This window comes from Phalacrocorax aristotelis, chromosome 4, assembly GCF_949628215.1.
Source record: "Phalacrocorax aristotelis chromosome 4, bGulAri2.1, whole genome shotgun sequence".
Classification (NCBI taxonomy): domain Eukaryota; kingdom Metazoa; phylum Chordata; class Aves; order Suliformes; family Phalacrocoracidae; genus Phalacrocorax; species Phalacrocorax aristotelis.
In genome coordinates, this window is record NC_134279.1 from 28,598,003 (window position 1) to 28,623,029 (window position 25,027).

The window sequence follows — 25,027 nt, forward strand, 5'->3', positions numbered from 1 at the left end:
TGAATATCAGGTGATCATCAAGAGATATGGAAGTGGTGGACATACACACAGAGTTAAAATGCTCTTGGGACACACAATGGATCTGGATAGCAGGATGCACTCTTGGAAGCATAGTACAGATGTAGCTAAGGACAATAAAAAACTTGTCAAGGATCCCACACAAGTCCTCGAACAAAAGAAGAAACTGAACCTAAATCTCCAGTGCAGGATTACTTTTTTAATTATTGGACTTTCTAGAAGAAACTATTTCTACATTTTGTTCATTCATTCTTTACTCAGGAGATGTTTCAAACAAAGTTTACCCAGCTGAAGTCTGACTGAAACTTATAGAATAGGGACGCTATAGCTTAGTCTCTTGAGGTCACTATATGACTATAAACTGCTTGAAGGATAACTGCCATCTTTTAAATATTTGTGAATACTCCTCCTTTCAAAACATTTTCTGTCACAGGAAATCACATAGGGCCATGCTCAATACAGTAGTGGGTGATGATATTTCAAGATAACTGACCCTGACAAATACATTACAGCAGGGTAATATTTGTCAAAATCTATTTGGAAAGGTGACTGCTACATTTTCCATGGTAAAAGCATTCTGAAAAAAATGCCTGTTTCTGCTGAAATGCTGAAGTTTAATTGTAAAAGTAAATAGTTGTGTATTTCTTGTTTAACTCGGAACAAAGTTGTGTTTTATGACACTAGGTTAAGAAACCTACTTGCTGCAATGTTACTTGTTTTCAGAATCTCATTCAATTTTTCATAACATTCATACAAAAAAAAAAAAAAGTAGAAACAAAAAGCTATGAAGCTTCCTGCAGAGTTTCAAAAAAAGAAATATTAACAGAGCTGTAAGGCCAGAAGCTCTTTCAGTCTGACCACACCATTTCATATCACAGAAAATGGAATCACCAAGCAACTTTTACTTTCAGTCCCTATTTACTAAAAGCACTGTAGTGGTCCTTTAAAAATACAGATTTAAAGAGGAGGCTTATTCCATGAAGAAGATTTAAGAATTCATTCTTTACACTTTGTTTGAATTTGCATAGTTTCAACTTCCAGCCACAGAATATAATTTTATCTATTTTGGCAAGCTTGAAGTATCTGCTCTCAGAAATCCATCCCCTAAGGTCTTCAGATTCTCAAGAAGTTTCTCTTAGCCTTGCCTTCGTTACAGTTGTAAACTGGGATTATTACCCGTCCCACTACATGAGAGGCTTTGTAGAACTCCTACCACTCTTTCTGCACTTTTAGTAACCCTCCTGCCTTTCCAAAATACTTTTTGAGGAACACAAAACTGTATACACGGTAGGAGTTCCTTGATACAGTGTATAGGAAAAATAAAAATATCTCACTTGAGATTACCTCAGATATACACAGAAAGTTCACATTCAGTCTTTAAGGTAAAAGGTCTCATTTTAAGTTCACACTCAGCTGCATTTCCTTATATTATGATGATCTGCTGGTGTCTTCCACAGCACCCATTTGGCCAACAGCCTAAGTTTCCTCTCCTTAGAAGGAGAGCACTGGTTAGGAGTGGTGTACAACTGAACCTCATCCCTGTGTGGACTAGAAGCGCCCAAAAGGCATCCGCATATCCCAGAGCAGGAAAGAGCTGCTGGACCCAATGATTCAGGCTCAGTTGCAGAGCTCCCTGTGTCCTGAGCATGGAGGAATAAGTCCTTCAGTAGAAATATTCTTAAAGAGCTGACTTTATATAATAATAATAAAAATACACATAAGGTATAAAGTTCACCCCTGCGCAAATGGACAGTAAACAGCTGAGTACTCAAGAAATTCTAAAGATAAAAGTGAGGAAGTTGCATTAAAATGATAAAAGAAGATGAAGTAATTCTATTTCCATACGGTACATCTACACCTAAGTTTGCAGCTTTGATCTTAGCTAAGTGTGAATGAGAAAGAGCTTTTAAGATGTTTATTGAAGGCTTGACTGCATTTCTTTTTAACTATATTGATTTTTATATATGAGAAAGAAAGCTTTATTTGCTTAAGAAAAGGGAGTGAAATATACCTAATATCGCACTTGATGGAAGAAAGGCTCTGCAACATACATCTCATAAAACTTTAATATGGCTGCCATATCTAATTTGTCTTTTCTACCTGTATACAGAGGGAACAGTCATACTATTGAGAAGACACTTGTATGAGCATGGTATTTCATGCTGCAGTTTAGTTCAATGTTTATTGGTTTGAAGAAAGAAGCTAGTGCTACCAAGTTACCTGTGGGAATGCAAATGTGGGTTTGTTTTGAATTATATGCTTGTATGTTTTTTCTGCCAGTGATCTGCCTTCTAGATTGAGAGTTAACTTTGATATTAAGCAGGACTGCGAGACCTACATCTGACTTCCCCAAAACTGTATTAAAAGGTGAAGTATTAATATTTTGAAACGCTTGCCTGACTTTAAATGTAGGGTCAAAGTCTACCCTAGGAACAGTCATGAATCCCCTATCTAAAATCTACTCCATGTGCCTTTAGCTTTTTCATGTTAGACAATGTTTTTGCCTTCAGAAATTTTATTAAGATGTAAATGCTTGAATGCAGCTTACTTGAAAATTAAAGCCCACCCAAAACTCTGCCTTCAAAACAGTACCATTTTAACCTGAAACAACAAAAGCTGAAGTCTAGCTTTAATGCAACATTACCCAATATTGAATACACAATTATTCTTAACTTTCAGTTTTTTCCCCATCATTATTTTCATCTCTCACTGAATATTTCTTTGAAGTTACTGCACTTGGAATATAACGTAACTTGAGATTAATTTTGTTCCCTTGAAAGTTAATGTAATAGAAACTATCATATCCTGACAAAATTAAGCCATGCTTCAACTACTCCTACTTGGAAACTGACTCAAAGGCAGAAATGAAATGTATTATTAGTTCAGCAATGAGAAACAGTAAGAGAATTTATGCAGTCATCCATAACCTAAAAGTGTTCGTCTGACAAACAAAACTATTCTCTAGTTACTGGTGTGTGGTTGTCCAAAAAAAGCACATCTTGTGAAACATACCATCTGAAGCCTTCTTTGAAAAGACCTGCTGAATCTTATGAGAACCAAACAAGATGAGAACATCTTTGCAGGCTAGTGTGGCCAAGCAGGAATCAAGAACTTGCATACATAAGGCATAAGAACATCATGTTTATGGCAACAATTAAAATATATAGTATAGAGGAAAAAAAAGGCAACTATATTAGAAAGTGAAAGGAAATCTCAAGAACTCTAATGCACTAAACACATGAGGAAGGCAAAGGAAACAAATCAGAGATTGGGGGCTGGTGGCTACTCTTAAACAGGTACCTCAGTTCGTGAATCTTGCAATCTTGTAAAAGACAATTTCTGTGTGTTTAGAAGTGAGCAAGAAGTACTTGGTAACACTCATCTTAGATAATGACACTGCTAGATTCAGAAAAGGAAGTCCTCTGCACAGATGCCAACTTATTCCCCGCCTTTTAAAGGATTAATGTTTGTAGATGATTGTGCTTTACTTCTAGATATCCGTGTTTTACTACAGTTTTTCCAGCAAATCAGCATTAACATACTTTGACTTAAATAAGGCTGATTTAATTTAGGTTAGGGTTTAAAAAGTGGCTCTACAGTCCCACTGCCTTAGGATGCTTTGGTAAAAAAAGGAAAGTGACACTTGAACACTGATGTTTACCTAAGTTTTAATTGAAAGATGGACGATCATATTTCTCAGGGTCATCCACAGCCTTCTCCAGTTAGGGTACTGGAGCACAACAATGTCATTCCCTGTTTTTCACTCAGCTACCCAAGAATTCCTATAACCACACAAGCCTGCCACAGTCAACCCTAATGAAAAAGTAATCCAAGTCTGTTTACAATCCTTGCCTCAATCGCATTAGCTTCTGATATCTGTGTGAAGAAAACTCCCTTTTACATTGTTCTGAAATGCTAAGTTGGGAAGGAAGAGGATCAACTGGTAGTGAAAAAAGAAAATTCATCCCTTTTATTTCTTCCTATCACAGGTGTGTGTCCTCAGTTGGGGAAGGGGAGGTTGTTTTAATTTTTTTTTTTAAATGGCAGTCTTAAAAGGAAAGACATTTGAGAAAGAAGCGTATGAACTCTGTCAGTATGTAGTGAGCTACCGCCCATCAGCAAAAATTTGTTAAAAGAAGTACAGTTGCTGAATATCTCAATGGAAAAGTGGAAAAGCACAGAATGGAAGCTATTTTTCACTTTCTCGTAATATATTGATGTAAAATTGGGGCAACATAAGCAATACCAAATGACATCCATTGAATCTTTAATTCTTTTGTGAATAGCAGGCTACACTCTCCAGGATTACTATGAGTATCTTCCCATACTAAAAACTTAGACAAAAAGAAGTGCTACTTTTTCCCAGGCAAGGAGAACCAGGGTAAGGAAATTCAAGATTTTAGAAGTCAGCCACACTCATCTGACTAGACTTTTATGTATCTTAAGATTCTAGTTTCACTGTCAAAAATCAATTGTCTCCCAAGGTGAATGCATAACATTCTCCCATGAGTCCCCATTCCACAGAAACATGCCTTCACCTAGAGAGTCTGAAGTCCATGGTTTTTAAAACCACTAGGGTGTGAAAAAAATGTCTGTTTTCCCTGAGGCATTTCCTCTGCTTTCCCTTCCCTCCACATTCCTTTCACCCTGTATGGGTATAGTCAAGGGTCATGACACATTGACCAAAAGAAATGGAGCATGAGAAACATAAGGAAGCATAAGAGACCCAGACTCCCATCTTTGCCTGGAGATTTGCAAAACCTGTCTTCTAATCTCAAGAAGATTCATTTCCATTTGGGGTGTATATAGGATGAGAACGGCAAGCATACATACTAGTTCAGATGACACTCCAGAAACAAAAGACCTTCAGTCTCTTGTCCCCTTTGCAATCTCTTCACAAAGATTCAGCCATTCATCTCTTCATATTGCTTGCTCTGGTCACTTAAAATGATATAATAAGGAACTATGGAAAATTTTCACTAGTACTTCAAACAATCCCTGCAATTTAACATTTGGAAACAGAATGAGAGCATTTAATTCTGCACTAATCAGTGGCCTTAGTTTAATGAACTGACGCTTACCCCTCCAGAAGGCATTGATTTTCCCAGTCAGCACACCTGACATGCATCCAGTAAATGTATCTCAAAATGCATCTCTAGCTCTTGGTTGCTGGAATTCTGCAAGGCAAATCCCCTGAAGCAAGCCAAAATGGATTCATTGCAGGGAGGACAGCAGAAAGCACTTTAGAACTACTTGGAGATAATGGAAAATATTTTCAAGTAAGTCATGTTGCTTCTCAGAGGCGTTCCACTAATGGAAATGAAAATTATAAAAGCCTGCTTGTAAACTTTAGAGTGAGATCACAAAGTAGCTAAATTGCTGCAGCACTGTGGCACACCTGTTTCAATTAAAGCAATTATCCTAAAGCATGGGACATTCCTGCCATCACTGTATCAGCCAGCAGAGCGGCTGCACTTCTGTTCTCAAAAGGCTATTTAACTAGCATGTAATAAGAACATTTTCATTGTTTATGTACCTTCTGTTGCTAATTGCTAAATTGTGTGTGAAAACAAATACTTGCTCTAGCTGTATAAAATCAAGCCTCATGTCTTCATCATTCTCACTAAGCTTAGTGAGGTCGGGAGGGGGCAAAATGAAGTTCTACAGAGAAGAACAATTTTCCTGTGAATGGGATGAGTTTAGGCTTGATCTTGTTGGCTTTCCCTGTAAAGCCATTCTATTGACCTTCCCTACAGGAACACAGAGCCAAATAAGTTCCTGGGATACCTTTCCACCACATGGACCAGACCCAGGTAGACTAGAAAGATACCTGACTATCAAACCTGACAAAGCTAACATTATGCCCAAAAAACTGTTTCTCCTCAAGAGTAATACAGCCTCATTCCCTGATTTAGGGAATCCCTCCCTTTCTCTGATCTGTCCTGTGAATACATATACAAGTATAATGATTACCACAGTACCTTCACCTGTAGAGGCCTTGGCCATCCACAGCTGAATACCTACTGATGGACAGGTGCTGTCATTCCTAATGAATAAGACTAAACATGAACATGGGATATTGTCGTGGTTTAGCGGCAGCTCAGCCCCACACAGCCGCTCGCTCACTCCCCCACCGGTAGATGGGGGAGAGAATCAGAAGGGTAACGCTCGTGGGTTGGGATAAGAACAGTTTAATAATTAAAATTACAAGAAACAACAGTAGAAATGCAATGTAAAGGAGAACAACGAGAGGCGCAAAGCCCCGGGGGAGGGGGGAAGGGAGGGGAGAGGGGGAACGAACCGCCGGAACAAACCGCACGCGCCGCAGCCGCTCCCCGCCCGCCGACCCGACGCCGCGCCGCCCCCGCGCTGCCACTGCCCCCCCCAATATATTGGTCATGGTGTCACATGGTATGGAATGAACCTGCCATTGGCCAGTCGGGGTCAGCCGCCCCCGCCACGGCCCTGCCCCTCCCAGCCCCCCCCCCCCGCCACGCGGCAGAGCGCGGGAAGCTGGAAAGGTAGCCGACCCCCACAGTGAGGAGAATTAACCCCTTCTCAGCCCAAACCAGCACAAATATAGAGATCAGAACTCTGTTCTCTAGTTCAAGGTACACCTTCTCCTTTATCACCATCATAATGAGGCAAAGTTTTGTGTCATTACAGTCACTTCCTTGAGAGCAAATCACACCTTTGGTAGATTTTAGCAGAATACAATCAGGTAATTCAGAAATGCTTTAGGCAGGAACAGAACAAGTCCTGAAGAGAAAAATATACCATAATCACAGTATAAAGAGCTGAACTAATACACTACTTTTTTTTACGATTGCTGTGGAACAAGTCTTTAAGGTCACATGAAAGCCTGAACAAGCTGTATCAGGTTTGTATTAACTGATGCTATTTGCTATTAGAAACAACCACTACCTGAAGCTTTCCCTTACATTATCACTATAGCTGTAGTCCTATAAACATTTTTAAAAATTTCAATTTCAAAATTTCACTGTTCGGGTAGACCAAAGTGTCTTTTTATTTATTGATTGATTTATTAAATTTCCAGTGTTTCTCTTATCAGGACCTCTCTAGATGCGCCCATCCTGACTTACTGCAGGGATTTTTGGGTTTACTATCACATTTAAACTCTGGTCATTTAAATTCAACTTCATGGTTTCTTCTTCTGCCTTCTGTTGCTTTTTTCCTCTGCCACCTTTGATTCCATTGTTACTTCAGTTTCTTGCAAATTCTTATCTCTAATTCCTTCAAAATAAGAAGCAGAGAATGGAAAACATGTTCTGCAGATATTAATTAGTGCTAAGGGCAACAGTTTCATGTAATACAGCATATGTACCTCTATCACAAGAGGACACACCCCAGAATATGGTGTGCATACAACAAAACAGAAAGCACTGATCTTGCAAGCAATAACAGTTTGGGCAAGTTGCCATGATGTGGGGAGTAGCGCGCTATACACCGTAGCACTGCTGTATCAAAAACAAGGAAGATGTCTTACACATTGAGCAGTGTAATTTGTACAACAGGAACTTAACTTGGCAGATACTGATCATCAACTGCCATTATATGACAATGTTTTTCAATTAATATCACGGCTTGCAATTTCTGCTCAGAGATTTCTGTGTTTCCTGCATTTGTAACATGGTCAAATACACTGAAGTAACCATAGATGACATCCCAACAGTTCCTAAGTTACAGATTGTCCCTGACACAAGAAAGCTGTCTCATAGAACTCTTAGAGCAGTCATAGAATCAAAGAATGGTTTGGGTTGGAAGGAACCTTTAAAGATCATCTAGTCCAAACCCTGCCATGGGCAGGGACATCTTTCACCAGATCAGGTTGCTCAAAGCCCCATCCAACCTGACCTTGAGCACTTCCAATGATGGGGCATCCACAGCTTCTCTGGGCAACCTGTTCCAGTGTCACACCCATACTTCTTTAGGTTTCTAAAACTATTATGTCTCCTGTGCCACAAGTCAGCAGAATATCCAGAGAGGGCTTCTGACACCCCATCAATCAAATGGCTTGATCTTCTCCTGCTTTTGAAAACTGGTTTTAAACCCATTTTTTAATGCATCTCATTTACTTGAGCACCCGTCCAGAAACTAAAACGAAGTGTGAGAATCAGTTTCTATTTGATGTATAACAAGTCTAAGCTATGAGGCTGTAGAAGAAAGCGTCCTCTGGTTTCAGCTTTTGCCTGGTTTCTTTTGCCCCTTTCTGACAAATAGGTGACAGTCACCAAAAACACCCCTCAAACAATAACAACAACAAAAAAACCCCAACACAAATCTCTAATCAGTGCTGGACAAACACTTTATATTTTAGTGTTTTTAGCAGCATTCATGCTAATGATGCACACTGAATGATGCTACTGAAGGAAGTAAATGAAGTAGCAAATCATTACATAAATATGTGTAGCTTCATAAAATGAGCAATGACAGAGCTAACAGTGAGTTAGAAACCAAGCTAAATAAAACGTTCAGCAACAACTTCAGTAGAAAGCTGACTTCTCTATATTAAACCCACCTCAGCTTCCTCTCTGTTGCCTTAAGACAAAGATTTCAGACACTAGCTCTATAACAAACTACTTTTATTTCTGCCCATTAGACAGAAAGAAATCAAGTTAGTCACACGAGTGCCAAGCCTGCTTTTGCATAAATCACCCATAGGATTGAAAAATCAACTGCAATGCCCAAACACCATTAAAGCTTAAATGAGATTCAAAAGACATTTTTCCAACAAGTATATCTCCTCAGTATAAGTTTAACACATGCAATTATCTTCCCCCCCTGCAAAATATAAATGCTCAAATTATTACTGGTCCTAAAATTGGACCAAATTGGAGAGTTACCTGGGTATCAATTCTGGGTCTCCCTCTAGTGGATAGCCCTCACAGATAGGTTTAACATAACTATTACCGCCTTTGACCAAATAGGTTGCTTCCTGGAGATGAACCAATTGGAAGTTCTGTATGTTCAGGTTCTTAGAAACAGATTTACCATACCATACATACCTACCATACTTTACTGTTGCTGCCGTATATTCTCACTGTTGGATAGAAACAGGAAAACTATGTCTGCATAATTATGTAAACTGCAAGAGAAGTATCTCACCGGTATTTTTAGCATTTCAAGCACACTATGTTCCATTTCTAGTTTGAAAGATACAGAATAGAAAGTGAAAACAAATCCTTATTGAACCATTTCTGAGACCAAATTAAACCTTATCTCACTACAGTCAGTGAATGTTTGTAGTTCAAATATATTAAAACTCAGAAGCTTGAGGGGGACAAGACAGGTCCAGGAAATTATGAATCATCCTGCTTTTTTACACAATCAAGCCACACATTGTTTGACAAAATCTATATGACTAAATTTTTACTTTCCTCTTGAATATCCAGAAAAAGAAAAACCTTACAAGAAAACAGGCTGATGCTGTCATAGGTTTATCACTGTCTTCTTTGTACATATGTTTTATTAGCTTCTAATCTAAGACTCTGCAAGATACCACAGTTTAACATGCTACTGCATGCCAGCTACTCAGCAATAACTGATTGCATGTTTGGTATAGATATGAAACACAATGTGCAGTCTTACATTTCCTCCTCTTGAAGTTTATATCACCTATGTTCCATCTTCCATTTACTGCAGATCTCTGGTATAACTTCACAAACATCTTAAAATCACACCAAAAAAATCTCACTGCTACCAGAAGGGACAGTCCTACACATCTTTACTATACAGTTGCTTATACCCATCCCGGCAACTTATTTTTTTCATTTGCCACTTCAATCAGCTTCCCAGCCTGCTTTGCCTCGCAGGTGCCTAAACACTTCTGTTGACAGCAGGGAAAATAAGGCATGGTATAATGTCAAGCCTCTGAAGTTGTTGGGAGGGGAAGACTGCCACTCGCAGCAACAGCTCTGGCTTACAGTGAGCCAACATTAATATTCAGTTAAGATCATGAGTATACTTTTAAAACAAATCATATTATTGTCCGCACCAGGCTTTGCCTCACTTTACCAACTGGCCCCAGAGCACATAAAGTACATACCTTTCAGATGAAAGTGAAGTAGAACATGTGCTTCAGAATCACACCTAATGTGCAGCACCTGCTTATGTCACAGGACCAGACCAGAGCAAGTTCAAAATAAGCTCCCTTCGATATACCCTGCATGGCTCTCAGGACCTTAGCACCTACTGCTGGCCTCTATAATGCTCCCTGCAGAAGATTTGTTTATCAGTGTGGAAGTAGCCTTACAGCATCTAGGAAACTAAGCCCTGAGAGTGCTCACTGACTTGGCCACAGCCACTCAATGCTAAACTGCAGTAACATAAGCATGCATCTGAGCTCCTGCTCACTCTTGCACACTTGTGCCAAAGCAGGTCCCTCAAGCAACACTTTTGAACGTACCCACTTTCACTGAATTCATAGCTGGTACAGGCTGCAATGCCATATGGTCCTGTAGTATTTAATGCACTTATGTACCTGGATTGGCTAATTAGGACTACAACAAAATGAAACACTTATTAGATTAGGTGCTTATTATGAAATCAAAATTCAGTGAACAAGATTTCAACAATATACTAAGAATGGAAATATCCAGAAAGAAAAGAACATGTCCAAGAGTCATTTTCAAAAAATGACAGTTGCTCAAATCTCTTGTGAAACTTTTCATCAATCTGATCTTCCAGTGAAAAACATAAATTTATAAAAAGAAAGGAATTTAAGTTTGGAAACATTCCTCTAAAGACTCCTAATGCTTTAATAAAGACTTAGATTCTTAACTACCATTTATCCAGTACTGGATTGTTTCAGTCAAGCCTGTTGTTGTTTTTGCTAGATAAGTGTGAAAAATTTGCTCTGTTTTGTTTAGTACACTGAAAAGACTGTTTTCGGGAGATTATGTACATTTTGGCAATTTAAATTTTACAGTGCTCATCTGTGACATAATTGTGGTAAGAGAAATAATATAAATTACTTTTATATTATTTTAAGTATGGTTAATATTCAATCCTTGATTTCTGATAAAAAGGAGTAGCTTTTCACAGAAGTCTCCAAAACATTAAATGCAATGAATGAGTTGTCACAGCTTCAAGGAATAGTTCTGCCTTTTTATGATGTCATTTAAGGCACGTTTTAAAGAAGAGGTTGTGTACAAAATGAATAATAATGATTATTATACATGTCATCCACAACGAACAGTGCAAGATTTATGGTATACGCTATCTACTTGCAAGCTAAAATACAGCAATATGGATTGCCATTTTAATGAATTCTATAAGCTTCAGTGTTGAAATACAGGCTACAAGTTTGCCAATAAAACACAGCTGTTTTTAAACTCTCATAGAAAACCAACTGACAATAGTGACAAGAGCACTACAAGAAAACAAAAATGAAATGGTCCTGAATGTACCCTGTAAGCAGAAAATACTTCTATTTCCAAACTGATATATGTAGGATCTGCCTTAAACTTTCACCAAAAAAAAAAAATATCTTTTCTCCAATTCAATCATTACAGGCTGTTTCATGCATTCCAGGCCAAATTGGATTTGGCCTCCTCTAAAATGGTTAATCTTGAGCAGGGGACAGAATTGATAAGGGAGAGAAACAAATTTGGAAGTTTTTATGATAACATTATGGTGTTAAAAAAAATGTGAGTATGAAAACCTTAAAAAGTTTTTATTAAAAACACTGGAAAAATTTCCTCTGATAGTGCGCAGCAACAAGGGTTCATTGATTAAATAGAGCTATTCTGACACACACTAGCTGGGGAATTAGCCTTACGTTTTTACAGGGAGGAAGTCTACAGCAATTGGAGATTCAGTGAAATGCTCTAGTAGCAGACATCTTGGGGGAGGGGAGCATAGGAAAAAAGGTGTAAAAGGTGTATTGAGTTTTCTGGGTTTTTAATTGTATTTTCTAGATAATATTGAACATCCTTTCCAAACAAGGGTTTTTCTATTCTTTGATTCAATATTTATTAAATTTTCTGGTAATGTAGCCGTACTTTTAAAAAATACTACTTAAAAGATTCAGATAAATTTGAAATGTAAATTATCTTTAGGGATTAAAAGTAAGATTGACCTGCTAGAAATTACTTTCTGGACAGAGCTAAAATATTTAGACGCTTATAAAGATGTTTACTCTAGTTTACTTAAAGGCCTAATCAACTTGCTTTGAAGAAAACACAATTTGAGACTCAAATCACATGAATTGTTTATTTCAGTTCCCTCGAACAAACATAATGCATCTGAGAAATAATAATGATCAAACACTAATTTTTCAGAGGCCTATTTTTTTAAAGTCAGCTCCAAAGTTGTAAACATGTTAGATCTGATTGAGCCAGCTTCTCTTTAAACGCTTGTAACGGGAAGTTATCCTAAGTAGACACAGTCTGCTTGTACACTGTTGACTATATTGGCCACCTTCTTAGGATTTTCCATATGTATGCTCAAGCACACACTCCTGGCTACCATTACATGCTTATCAGTCGTAACTGAATTACGTAAATGCTATTGCAAACACTTAAAAAAAAATAATCTTAGTAACAAAACCTTAGAGAAATCACTGGGTGATGAAGGATTTTATACTGAATACCGTGTATCTTCCAGTTTCCCCACTGTATTTCATATTTTTAAAAGGAAGCTAATTAAAGTCAGATGATGTCGGTGTTTTTCTGTTTGTACGGTTTTGTTAATAAAAAAAAAATTATTTCCATCAGTCATGCATATTATATTTTAACAAAGAGCAAGTGCCCAGGTCTTTTCAATCACATAAGTCTTAATAAATCAGAGGAACACCACACTTGTAGCTTCTGATAAAAGTACTGCTTGTTTTCATTTACTGCCCACTATCATATTAGCATTAAACAACTCTGAAGCCTGTACTGTATTTAGCCCTTCACTTTTACAGAAGACACAAATGTTACTTAAGATGGGGGCTTTTATTTCAGTCCTCAAATGGCTCTAAATTGTCCTTGTTCAATTCATTCCAGGCATACTATATTTTTTCCTTTCAGCTATTTATACTGTAAATGTTTCATGAATAAATTAAAATTATGAATAATAGAAGGGTGCACTATATGAAAATATGTTTAACATATGTATTATTCAATTTCTTAAAAGTTCAATTCATAAGTGCCATTCATTTTTCTATTTTTTCAAAAGCTTCTAGAATTTTTCATATTTTCCATTAGAAAATAAAAAATGCTTACTATTTCAGTCATACTGCTAATCTGATATTAAAAAAACACCATTTTTTATTGCCTAAACAAACTGGAATTATTTATTCTTCATGAGTTAACACTCCCCCTGTGCCATAGAGAACAACTGAAAAATGCAATATTCAGGGTTTTTTTTTTGTTTATTTGGAAGAAATTCTAATAATAAATAGCAAGTGAAAATATCATTACTTCATTCCATTTTGACAGGAAAATAGCTTGCATTATTCAAGAAACAGAACACAGGCACGTCCCCAACACTGAGAAGCTTAGGAGGGTAAAGTACTTTAGGGCATGAACTGAACCGAATGTGCATTCTCACACAAGGACCTGAATGCATTAGAGAGCCTTTGACAGGATCCCAGTCAGGTTTGGGCAGGGGCAGTGTTGTTTATCTTTTAGACTGACATTATCTTTATTTCTTGTAAGAAAAATCTTTTATCTGGTTAATACAGTATGTCTAGAGCAGGGGATCTAGGATCAGGTATTAGCTCCTGCATCCAGCTGCACCTTCATTTAGTGTGAGGGCAAAACTTGGGTATCCATGAAAACTTCTTCTCACCTCTGATTTTGGTTTCCATAGAAAAGAAACCCAACAATTTGAGCTGGACAGGAGCTGTGGCACACTTCAGCAGAAGTACCAGACACAGCCATAAAAGTCACTTGGCTAATGAGATGATGTTTTCCTTGTGGTTTTAACAGTTTTTGCTAAATAGAGAAAGATGGAGAACCTTATAAGAATGCAGTGTCCTCATTCCTTTCAAATGCTTTACCCCAAACTCATGTGCAAAATCAGAAAACTGCTAGACATGTTTCACAAGGGCAAAGAGAAGAACAAGAAATGTGTGCAGGACTCTCGGACTTCAGGGGTAGAGGAAGAAAAGTTTTTGTGTGAGATGAAGGAAATAAGAAATAAAAACATCTACTAAGACATTCTAGTAGAAAAGAGGGAAGACATTTGCAGTTCTTTTTTTTCAGCTCTGAAAATCTGCAAGATTCACTTGAAGAAGTTTACAAGTAGGTACAGAGGGGAGAAATACAGAACTTGACAAAGGTATTGCATTTCAGCTTCTTAGTCTTAAATGAATTGTCCCTAGTTCTTAAACACAAGCAACAGCAGTTACGAAAACCCCCACTCCCTTTTTCTAAAGAACATCTTTAGGTATATACATGCACATTGCACTTGTCACTTGCAAAGGAACTATTTAAAATGCCAACAGATCAACAGTGAAGTCTCAACAATTTTTCACCCATTTTCTTTTGCTTGCTTTTCTTTTTTGATTTCCTGATTTTAGTGTTGTATTTATTAATAACAACAATGAAATATTGCAGTATGAATCTGTACTTGATACACACATAGATCTCAGCTGTAGCAGTAAAACTATGGGGTATATCAAGACAGCTGGATATGCTAGAGACAGCATTTCCAAGAAAAGCCCACTACTCTTAATACCTCTTTTGAGGAACCTGCTACTGCATTGACCACTAGGAAGGTGGACTATATGCTTGTAAAACCTCCTCCTTTTTCATATGAGCATCTTCTAAGAGTTTATCTGGACAGGAAAGCTAAGCCTTACACTGCACATTGCAAACTGCAGCATTTGGGCACAGTGGTACAGATGCTCAAAAAAGACTGCAAAAATTTGAATAGGCTTTGAAATTTTTTTTCCAGTTAAAAGCAAACATTACTATTTTACATTAGTACTGTGATATCTTCATCATATTTTATTTTTTTTTTTTTACTTAGAGAGATAAGGGTCTTGGGTTTGTAGCATTAAGACACTCATATCTTGGGTATCATTCCTAATTACCTATGTCATTCTTGGACAAGCTGTTTAATTTAGGACACCTTATTATCTTTATTTTTTAAAAATATATTACCATAGTCTTAAAGTGAGTCATTCAACACCAAGATAACATAACAAGTTCCCTTCCGTGCAGCACCCCACCCAAGGGAATTCTTATTGGTAGGACTATCATGTTCTTTCTCTAGATTTAGTTTTGGATCTGTCTGCACAGCAAAGAACTGCTGTATGAAGACTTACCCTTTGCTTTTTTCAGACTATTACAGCACCGTGAATATTTGACTCTTTCTGCCCTCACCAGAAGTGCATTTTATTTATTTGCTTAAAAAAGTGTGGGAGCTGTAATTAGGTGTACTCACAACAAATTTTGCTCTTATCTGATAGAACACACAAGTGTGTCTTCTACACATGCCTGAAGAGTAACAATAGTTTTCCAGCCTTTTATATACAAATAAGAGAGATACCACTCTAACAATGATGTTCAAGTCAATTTTATAAACAGGCAGCAGAAGCAAGTCATTATAAATACAGAAACAAATAAATGTAATGTTATCTTTTAATGTTTTGTTTCCCCACAAGTTGAAAAGTACTGCCCTGAAAGTTCTCATGCAGCTTATTAGTTAACATTTAGGTTTACTGCAGACCTGCATATTTTCAGTAACCACATTACCCATGCTTTTGAAAAATCATGACATCTTTTTTAATAAGAACTGTCATTTGCATATATTTTTGAAGTACACTGGTACTATATTCGTTATCAAAAAGGAAGGAAGAAAAAAGTTTGCTTTCCTTTTGTAATTGCAGGTACAGAGTACTGCGTACCTTAGGGTTTGAACACTCCGAATCAATGCTCAGATGGTATACTAGTAAAACACTGTTCTCTGATGAAAGTAGTAACTGAGTATCAGTGAACGCTGATATTCCGAGTAGGCTATACTCAGGCAGTAACTGTATTTCCTATAGCTATGTTGTGAGTTCTCATTTATCATAAAAGTGATCTCAAGATACTGCTAAACTGAATTGTACTTACTGTTGTAAATGTGTTTTTAATAGTACGTAATATCTAGCAATAATGAAGATTCATTAGTTGGCAATTGATCGTATAATAAAAACAACTGCCCATCACCCCTAAGCTTACAAGAGGCAATGAACCATAGCCACCAACTGCAGCTATTTATAAACAACTGTATAAAGTTTCAAGATGTTTACAGCTGTTAAGCATGTGATCCAAAAGCAACAGGGTGCTTTCCAAACTCAGCTATACCTCTGCTTGAGATATCTCGGTGTCAAACATGTGTAAATCTTATTTAATTGTACACAGACCTACATAAACAGTGAAAACCAAAGTAATGATGGGACTGCTTAAGACCGGGTTGCTTTCACTGTCAGGCCTACGACAGCACAAATTATATTCTGTGGCTTAATACACAGCCTTGCTTTCATACTATGCAGGGAGCCAATAAACACTAAATAATCAATATTATGCCATGAAATAGATCCCAATTTAAAATTTAGCTCTTGGTATTTGTGACTCCCTTCTTATTTTCATGGCAGTTTCAAAATGCCTGAATATTTAAATTACCATTCTGAACTTATTACTTTTGTTTATATTAAGAAAACCTAGCCGTTTATCATGTTGCAACTCTCTGATTTTAATTTATACAAAACATTAGGGCAACGTTATTTTTTTAAATGATAGCCAGAAATGAGTGGACCTCCTAAGAGGATACAATTATATCCGAAGCTATTGCCGCTGTTTGCACTGTGGCACTTAAACTTATTAGAGGAGTGTGTAGAGAGTCAAAATATTCTTTATTACCTACAAGCAAATAAAGGAGTATATAAGCTAACCAAATGCTCAAAGACCAGCTTCAGGAGATATACAGCCAAGAAAACAGTGACCCTGTAGTTCTTGAGTCCCTGGGCACAAGCGTTCTTTTTAGAAACTGAGATCGCTGCTCTTTCTTTCACCTTTGTTGTGGCATCAGTGATAGAGTTTTTCAGATGTGGGTGGTCAATTGCTTGTATGCAAACTTCAGTAATCACTGCTTGCAACAGAAGGGAGACCCAAGAGGATTAGCAACAGGAAAACATCTTGTTAGGATCAACTTTTGAATCTGAATCAGCAACCCAACACTTCTGATGACAAATGATAGCTCTGTGTTAATTATAAGGTACTTGAGTTTCAAAGCTTAATGGATCCCATTTTAATTTTTCCTCATATAATATTTTTTTAACATGAAATTCTAGTTTCTAGCCAACAGACTCGCCTGAAGATGTTGCATCTGGAGTACACACCAGAATAACTTCTTTATCCACGGTGAAGATTTCCATTGCTACATTTTAAGGAGACAGACATCAGCTTTAAAATATCTGAATATTATACTGAATATTATATTTTTCTTTCTCACTGCAGAAACATCAAAATGTTTCCTCAATAATAAAAATTAGGAACTTCCTTTCAGAATAATAAGATTGTAAACAGATGACAGCAGCTTTCACAGCACTGGCTTTGTTACTCAAATTACTAATATGTTATTATTAGTAATATTAATTATTCATATTATTATGTTATTGCTGAACCTGCTTCAGAACTCCACCACTAGACTCCTCAGATTTTCAATCAAATAATGGTCCGAGACTATTTTGTCCCTAAAAAGTGAGGAGTTTAAAATTATTTAAGGCTACCAAAAATTCAAGCAATCCCCAATTTTTGAGAAAAACAAAAATCAAGTATTATGTGTGTCTATTCACTGGCTAGATTCCCTCACAGGATGTCTGTCATGTAAACACTGTCCCAGGAACAGTTGGAGGCACAGAAACATACATCACTTAAATAAAAAGCACACAATGGAAGACCTCAGTGATGTTATTTATGTTCATAAGTGTGGCGAGGGGTGATAACTTGTTAATGGCTGTGCCATGTTTGAGCTATCCCATCAGTGCCTCCTGCCTCAAGTGAAGACAGGTGTCATCAAGGATCATGCATTACGGACATTTTATCTGTACTAGGCACATGGAATTTGCATAAAGAAGTTCATCTAGGCTAGAGTTTCCTACAAAGTACTGACTAGTACCAAGTCTGTCTCTCCCACCAAGCACCCCAAACAGTTTTCAGACTTCAGCTAGACTAGGCTTTGGCCATCCACCCAAAGCTACTTCAATACCTCACACCTAATGGCCCATCAGGAGAAAATGGACCTCTTTTCACTGTGGAAACAAAAGCTTGGTGCTGTGGTAAAACTGCAAGAGAGAAGAGAGGTATCTATGCATGGTGGTCGCAGGTGGATGAGGCCTGCACAGAGCAATGCATGAAAAAACTGACGGAGACAAATGATGAGAGAGTAGAAGGCTAGCACATCCACTGTTGGCTGAACCTACAGTTACTTGTTTCTCTGTCAATGCCAACATGGGGAACTGGCTGCAAGCAGCTAGGAAAACAGCCATCCTTCTTTGGTGTTCTTACATATTTGCTCAGCAATTACTGCAGCAATTTTGCATGCATACTCAGGATCTGACTGCCTTTATTCACCAAATGCCAGACTTTAAACTGGATGTCAGGTCATGCACAATTGCATACAGTGATTTATATAAAGTGATTACTAAACGAACATCTGTGATTATCAGAATACAACTGACCCTTCACATCTAGAAATATCTGTTTGCCTAATAACTGGGATAGTACATGCACATTTAAAAATGCTATTAAATGTGTCGTTTTGCTCATGCAGACTACTTTTTCCTTAAGGAAGCCTGCAATACTGCAAGTCAAGTCTAGACAGAAAAATCCTATCTGTCAAAGGCTAGATACTAGTCAAATAATTATATCCGTTTTCCAACCAGCCTTGGGTAGAAAGCAAAGCAGTCCTGAGTTTTGATATTTTATCTGCAACTAACTTATTCCACAACAGCTGCGAAAGTCACTTTGCCTTTCTTCTCTAGTGGTTTCATTTGTACAATGAGAGTAGTAGGTAGAGAGATGGCTTGCAATGCTACTGTCATTAGAATGCTGTATTTGATAATTAATATCTAATATGGTTACTTTGATGTCATAAAATAATACAAAGCATTAGGTACTCTAAAATTAATCAAAACCAAAACCCAAACCCTGTCTTGACAGCTGAAGCAGTCATTTAAAATGCTGAACCAGAACAGTAAACCAAAGCACCGAGTCACCTTTACACAGTCAGGCCTTCAGATCTCTCTTTCTTGATTCCTCATTCATAAAACAAGGATAAAATATTATCCCGACTAATAGAAGAGTCACAAACACAAACCCGAGCTCCCTACTGCAAGCAAGTCGAAACTCTTGACATTTGGCTGCATGTCTTTCATTTCCCCTTTACTGAGCACCCAGCTTTGCAGTCATGGGTTTGATTTACGTGTTGCTGAGCCTTGCAAATGCACATGAAGAAAACGGGAGCAATAAATACACAGTATTTCTGTGAATACGGAAACATGACCAGGAAGAACGAACAGAGGGACAAGGAGTCAGGGGCTCCTGGTTTAGATTCAGGACTGCCTCTGATTTACATGTGACTTTCATAAGTAATTTTATCTTTTAATCAATTTTATCCACCAATAAATGAGATGATAATACATTACAATACTATGAAGGGAGTAACAAAATACACGCTAACAATTTTGAGGCAGACAGATAATGTAACAAACACCAAGGAAACATAAATAAGGAAATGAATATTTCTGTGCAAAGTCTGGCAGGGTTTTGCAGTACAGTATAAAATAAGGCTGGATCCCATACTGAATGGTGAGAGGGTGAAAAAGGATGATCAATTTTTAATTAATTACATAGCATATGATTGGCCAATTAAGAATAACCCAGAGTGGATATGCATGTAGGACAGAATTAACATTGCTCATACAACTTTTATTCATTCATTTCCTAAGTTTTTGGTGCCAGACTTCCTACTTCTCAGAAAAGTTACACTGTGTACTGCAAGACAATAAGAGGTGCCTTGAATACCACTTGCAATTGAGGACTATTTTCAAGGAAAACTTGCCTAAACTGTCTTGAGGTATGAAGAACAGCTGCCTCAATAAAAACTCTGGTATAATTTGTCACGAAGACATGCAAACAGGTGACATGAGTTGAAATACCAAAAGGAAAAGAAAACGTTTTTTTGGACTGGCTATGCTAACAGGGTATGTACCCAATAAGCACCCAGCTTTATCAAGAAAAAGCAGTCAATATCTCACGTAAGTTTCTCCACTCTCCAACACGACACTTGGACAACAACCTGGGACAGCAAAAGCACCTCCCGGCGAGCAGCGCATCTCATCCCATTTCCCCACAAGGATCTCACCTCACACCGCTGCCTCCACCCTTCGCCAACAGCCCCCCGCGGGCAGCCCTAGAGAAAACCGCCGCATCCGCTCCGCCAGCACGCCCTCCTTCACGCCCAGCCCTTAAAACAACACCCTCCTCACCCACGAGGCCCACCCGTGCGCGGCGTGTGTTAGCCCGGCTGCCGGCCCTGCCCCTCCGCTCGCCCCTCGGCCGTGGGATGGCGGCATCCTGCCCTCCCGCCGACGGCTGATTGCAACGGACGGGCCGGCGCGCGCCCACCCTCACGCCCTCGCCGCCCCTCACCGACCCGCCTCCGCCGCTGCTCCTGCCGCCGCTCGCTCGCTCGCTCGCCCCCGGGCCAGTGGGCGCTGTCCCCGCCGCCGAGGTCGCCGCCGCCGGGCCGGAAGCGTGGGGCCGCCCCCAGCTCCTCCCGGCCCTGGGGCTCCGTGGCCCGCCCCGGCCGCCCCCCCGTTTCCATCCCCGGCGGGAAGCGTCGCCACCCGCCTCTGAGGCGGCAGTTTGAGGGGATCCCCGCTGAAGCCCCCCTCCTCCCTCCGTTAGACGCCGCAAGAGCCCTCGGCCGTCGAAGTTGGTTGGCTGGGGAGAGAAAATGAGTAGAGCCTTCCCAGTTCTGCAGTTTTGGGCTCTGGTGCAGCATGATTCAACACCTCCGCTATGTTATGCCATATATTTCTTTTTTGATGTGGCACGGAGGAAAACCAAAACCTAAATGAGTGAGGCAAAGCAGCCCATGAGAGAGACTGCAAACGCTTAAGCTCGCTGCTGTGCTGGCCATCAGACTCAGGAGCCATTGATCAAGGTAGCATCTTTCAAGTTCAAAATAAAGGCCAGACCCACCAGGAGGAGCTGGAGTTACCCCTTAAAATAGGATTACAGGAAAACTGCAAGTACCTTCTGGAAGAAAAAAATGTTCATTTGGTTTCCAAAGGAAGCGAAGCTTGTCCAACTGCACTTCACGCATGGGTGCGTGCTTCTTGCCTGTCTGAACTTCTGTGTACCCTTTCCCTACCAGAACTTCAGTGACTTGTGGCTGATTTTAGTGAAATTTGTCAAAGGTTTTAAATATCTCAAAGGTGAAGCTGCTATGTATCAGTTTCAGGAATGTGGGTGGCCAAAACAGAGAAGACAAATGCTCAGCTCTGCCTGAACTGAAGGAAAGGCTGCAGTGTGAATTCAAGCAGTGTTAGGGAAAGGAAAATCCACATAGAGGCAGGCTTTATAGATGCCTCAGCATGACAAAACATTCACGGTTTGCAACCGGCCACAAACCACCAATCTGCAGGAGGCTAGGCTCAGTCAAAGAACTGCTTCTGTAAAGCCCTTGCACACTGCAGGGACCATGTCCAACCAAAATATGTGAAAAGCCTGCACCATTGTGAGCTGTTCCTGTTTCTGTCATTACACAGGTAGATACTTGGTTTTTATTTGGTATGGTTTGGGGTTGGGTTTTTTTTTCAGTATACTTTTGCTGATGACTGAGTGGTTTTGGTGAATTTCTGGCTAGGCTTGGCCTACCACACAGAGGAAACTTCTAACTACATATGCACAGGGAAAATCCAGACTAGAGCCGATCATGTCAGTCTACACATACACTGGGAAGAGCATGGAATACCTCCCATTGTTCCTTTCTGCTCATTTTTCACTTCAGGTTTCATTAATTGAAGTGACAGGTACCTAGGCAGTACTTCATTCCAGTACTGTACTTTTGGATGCAGGGAACGCAGCGCTAGAGTGTCAGTAATCTTGAGTCATGAGCAGGATGAGCAGGAAGGAGATATCTTATAATGGAGGAAGCAATATGTCAAAGATAAAACATTTGGAAATATTGTATTTGACTATTTTGCGAAGGCAATAAAGATTGCTGCTTCTTAAAAGACAGGTCAGATAATGTGATTGGTTGTGGTTGGGATCATTTAGTAGTCTGAACTGTGATGATCTTCACTGTAGAGATAAGAATTCATAAAAAGAAAGAAAGAAAGATAACTATAAACATATTTAAATATAAAAATAACTAAAATGGAACTTGGAACTCTGTCATTACAGTAAAACCAAAACAAAATTCAGAGTTTTTCTTGGGTGTTAGAATGAGGGACAAAATGGAATTGTGATAGGCTAATTATTTACATTTTGAGAGGAAAGAAAAATAAGCCAGCACTGTGGAATTGAGTCCTAAAAGGAAGAATAAGATTTGCTCTACTCATATTTTAAACCAAACAATAGGCAGGCTTCTACTAGTCATAGAAGCGTAAGCCTTCAGCAGGTGCCAAAAGCAAGAAGCTCTGCTCCACACAGAGGCCTTGCTGGAGCATTGGTCAATGCACATGGTATGTGCGAAGGCTTGCAATGGTATGGGCAAAATGTGTGTTCTCATCCAGGGGGAAAGGAGGAAGCATGGTGCTAGGTGTAGGGTGATCCTGATAAGGCTGGAAGGAGACCATCTGGGACACGTTGCTGAGAAAATGAAGGTAGAGATGGAACGTACTGCAGGAGTTTTGCTTTTAGCTCACAGTTTAATGGAGGATAAAACTTGATGAGGATTGTGGCAGTTTTAAGAAGCACTGTTTGGTGTGATGCAGATTGTTTGTCATGGTATGTGCACTTTAACTTCTACCTGCTGACCATTAGGCTGAATGTGTTGGGTCTGTGCTTTCAGTTGCTCCTGACTGAGCCTTTGCTACTGAGCTGAACGAGTTCTGGCTTGAACACTGAGTTTTCCTCAACTATGTTGCTGCAATCAGTTTTTGAGACCGTGATACTGGATTTCCCTGGCCTGCCCAGGAGAACGATGAGAACAACAGGGGTAATGGTGAGTATGGTGCTGGTTTCTCTTTGCAGCTCAAGACAGTATTCAGTATGGTGAGGCCTACAGCCAGCAGCCTTATTTCTAAGAACAAAGCAGCTGAATTTTCTAACTGCAGGGTTACTGCCATCAATTTATACTTCTTCCTATACCAGCCGGTCATGAAGGTTTTCTCTGGTGAGGTGTAATGTCTGCATATGACTAGGTATTGCTGCCAGTGCCATTTCCAGCAAAGACTGCTGCTGACAAACTTAAGTTTGCTGTGAAGCCTCTCACATCAAGGTCTTCTCTACAAGCCCAGGAGAAGAAGTAGTCTTCCCCAGTTCTTCAGCCTCCTAATGACTGCCCTTTCTATGTATCATAAAATCAAGGAATTTATAATTCATGCCAGAGGTCTAAGAACACTCACTGTTTCTAGGCAAGGAAAATCTAGTTAAATTATTAAGCAACTTCAGCACTTATCATGAAGCTGTGCTATATTAGGGGGAAAACAAACAAAAAACCCATGTTGAAACATGAAAAAAACATGTCTTGGGAATGACGTCAGTGTTGTGTTCAAGTTGTCTGGATGTCCTCAATATGAATTTAAAGCTTCAATTTTAATAAATTTACTTCAAGTGTTATCTTACCTCCAAACATCCTAGATTAATTACACTCATTTGGGGTACTTACATACTTCGATAATGCTTTTTAGCTATAGTTTCTCACTGATCTTCTCAAAACTAATTCCTTGCTAATTTTGTTTTTCATTTCGTGAATGTACTGCTATTGTTGGAATAGTGGCTTCTTGTTTAGATGTAATTAATATTCAATACATTGCCAGTATAATTTCCTACCTATATACATGTTCATTTCCTACAGGTCTGCTAAGGTTTGAACAACTTTTTGGCTGTTAAAGAGCTTGAAGTTGTCTTGAAAGATTTATTTGTAGTTCATTATTAACTCTTAATTTTACTTGCAGCTTTCTTTGTAAAATCCACTGATAAAATTGCTAGCTTATACTACAATACAGGTAGTATTGCTATAATCACCAATATAAGCAGTTGGTAGTATTGCATTTGAGATGATGCTGTTTGGTTTCGTATTTTAGCAGGGGTTTGCATGTATGTGGGGTTTTTTAGGTTCATGCTGTAGTCATGTTAGTTTATCTGCCCATGCACACAGATACTTCATTTTGCTATCATATATTACTTTAGGAAGTCAAACAGATTTAGTTGTCTGGTGGAAGAAAGGAGAAACTAGGTATGTGGTATATTTCTAAATATTGGTTAAATCTTAGGAAGAGATACCATAGAATTAAAAGTGTTAGTGTGTATGATAGGTTTCAAGAAAGCAAGAAAATAGTGCTTGAAACCTTCCTTTTGTTAAGTTCACACCTACTAAAATAATAATACAGCAGATCTAGAAGGGAACAAGAGTCCAAAAGAAAATGTTACTGTACACAGTAACACTGTCAGTTAAGGAAAAAATGGGTCAAGTGAGACAAATCTAATAGCTTCTTTCTCTAATATCATTATGATTAAATTGGTTAATGACAGAGATGAAATATAAGAGAATATAGAATAGGTGGCCTGGAGCATAAAAGCACTGCCAGTATGTCATGAAAATTATTTGTGTCATCCTTTAATTTCATTCTTATATATATAAAAATTCTGTTTCTTCCCATAAAATCCTTGGTGGTCACAACAGAGTTGTATATAGTTCTGAAGAAGCTTCACATATATTATACATTTGTGTGGATTTTTAAAAAGTCTTTTTACAGGTATAACAGAGAGCAGAAATGAAACTCCCCCCTCTCACCCTGCCATCTATGGAATATAATTTCACATTTCATTAGCTG

General features: G+C 38.7%; 1 protein-coding gene across 2 annotated transcripts in view; it reads right to left on the minus strand.

The window, feature by feature from the left end:
- Positions 1-20,762, minus strand: part of BANK1 (B cell scaffold protein with ankyrin repeats 1) — a 152,688-nt gene extending 131,926 nt beyond the window's left edge. For both annotated transcript variants that reach the window (XM_075090733.1, XM_075090732.1), the window contains exon 1: positions 20,674-20,762. The gene's annotated coding sequence lies outside the window, so the exon portion shown is untranslated. The remainder of the gene's footprint in view (positions 1-20,673) is intronic.
- Between the last annotated feature and the right edge of the window lie 4,265 nt (positions 20,763-25,027).